The 2334-nt window shown below is 38.9% G+C and overlaps 1 pseudogene; it reads right to left on the bottom strand.

The window, feature by feature from the left end:
- Nucleotides 1–1703, bottom strand: part of LOC124022833 — a 63580-nt pseudogene extending 61877 nt beyond the window's left edge.
- Nucleotides 1704–2334: the final 631 nt, after the last annotated feature.

The following is a 2334-nucleotide window of genomic DNA, read 5'->3' on the forward strand; positions in this document are numbered from 1 at the left end:
AGAGTTGTTTTGAGCTACTGGTCAGTGAAACACTGTGTCTGTGAAGAGAGAACATGGAGTCCATGGTCATTTTGGGCTATTTAAAAAAAATATATATTATTGAACCTATTTAACTAGGCTACTGGTCAGTGAAACACTATCAGTGAAGAGAGAACATGGTGTCCCAGAGAGCCACACACACCCAAAGTGTTATGGTAAATAAATACACACCCAACACTTGATTTGTAAAAAAACAAACTGTGTGTAAACAGCGATTCTCAGACTGGGTCATAATAACTCCCACGGCGCCGGTCAGTAACTCAGTTGCAGTTTATATGAATGTATTTGTAAGTGAGAGAAATCTAAAATAAATAATACTACATAAACGCAATACCTTTGACCAGAGCCCTATGGGACAAACTAACACTACAGGTACATTGTAATGGACATGATCTGCTAACTAAACTCACCAGTGCATTATAATCCTGTGGATCTATTGTAACTGTATAATGTGTTATAATAAGAACGTTAACTTTACTAGTATGTGGTTGTTTACCTTTTAGTTCAATATGCAAAGTGCATCGCAACCAGATCCATCCACAGAGTGAATGTCAGTGATCTACAGACAACGGCACTGTGAAAACCCTACACTGGTTTAAATACTATTTATTATGTTGCAGTAAGTAGCATATTTCCAACCTCAACAGAAACCCTGTACATGTTTAGATTTGGCAAGACACTTGGAACAGACACACAGACAAAGAGGGACACAGACCAAGTGTGTACGATTTTCTGTTGTCTTAAGAATATTTCCCATTTTCTTTTCAGAGCATGGAAATGTCTCTTTTTACTTCCAACCCAAACGAAAAATGAAGTGTTTCTTTCCAAAAAAAGTACTTTCCAAAATGAGTTTGGGTACTGGCTCTTCAAGTCACCTTGGGAACAGCATTGTTTGGCGTAAACTCTGGTCTTTTGTCGGGTTATAAAAAGGTTGCTTGCCTACTCATTTCTCTGATGAGGTCCTATAGTCCTACACTTTCGCTACACAGAGAACAGTTTATAGGTTGAGACAAACTGACAACAATGTAAAAATGTATAATAAATTAATTATAATTACATGAATATTACACAAATAGTACTACCCCGAAGTGAAAAGAAACAAACTGAATTGCTGCCAATCGGGCTATTCCATAAATAATAGTACACATTTTTCAAGTGAGAAAATAACCCACACGCAATCGGCAGTAAACGAAAAACAAGTAGGCTATTTACTGAACATTTTAAAAGATGTAAGAGGTTAGACAAAGGTCGCTATGTAGGCATGATGCCATTAAGGTTAGAACGCAAGGAAGAGGGGGTTCTGTGTAAAATAAAATACGCTTTTAAAACCTTGTCTCACATGCAAACAACGCATGAGTGCATCAACCTAACAAGGGATTCAATAACGTTCTCAGTGGTAATATTGAACATACCATGGTGTGTCCTCTACGTCGCGCTGTGCACTTGGGGGAGTAGTCTCTGACGTCGGACAACTTCTCACTGCCAGTCTTGGTCCGTTACCCCAGCAGAACGAGAACCTTGTCTCTAAATTACGTCTGGGTTGACGCAAATAATAACGAAGGGTTCTCTGGAGCGCTCAACTTGATCATTGCTATTCGGAATCCTATACAAAACTTCACAGGCGCCACGTTGTAGCAGTGTAAGAAGCATGATCTGTCGATCTTGCCAAGATATCAAGAAGACCAACTCCCTTCGTCTTTTGATTGGTTCTGGTCTCCCTTCACAGTCCCTCCCTTCACAGCCCCTATAATATTACAAAATGCACACAGGGCCGATATCAGTGGTTCGCTAGAGATTGGTTTCTTTAGTTAGCTGCATGTTGACCGAAGTGTTTGAAATACATGCCACAAATTGCATTTGGTGTAAAGTCATTTTCATGTCAAGTGTCCTTTTTTAGGAACTGTAGGAGAGACAACCGTTGTAGCCTAGTGCATGACTATAAACAATCAATTCATCTTTAAAAGATAATCACTCTATTTTGTATTCATTAGAAAATATATTATTCATTAGGCAGCGTCGACGTGACAGCGTTAATCTGAAATTGTTACTGTGTCTTTAGGTATTTAAGACCCTGCCTACTTTCTATACTTAGTTTTTGACTTACTCTCAGTGTTAAATTAACTCTTCACAAGTAGCACTATTGAATGTTGAATGACATTCCAATAGTGGAAATCGACTGGTCAGTTCATATGTAATGACTGTATCCACAGTGGGGAGCTCTAGGTTAACACATGGTATTTCATGAGCTCATCCTGAAAACACACACATGCACACACACACACAAATGGGTGTCCG

The sequence above is a fragment of the Oncorhynchus gorbuscha genome, unplaced genomic scaffold, assembly GCF_021184085.1.
Source record: "Oncorhynchus gorbuscha isolate QuinsamMale2020 ecotype Even-year unplaced genomic scaffold, OgorEven_v1.0 Un_scaffold_1445, whole genome shotgun sequence".
Classification (NCBI taxonomy): Eukaryota; Metazoa; Chordata; class Actinopteri; order Salmoniformes; family Salmonidae; genus Oncorhynchus; species Oncorhynchus gorbuscha.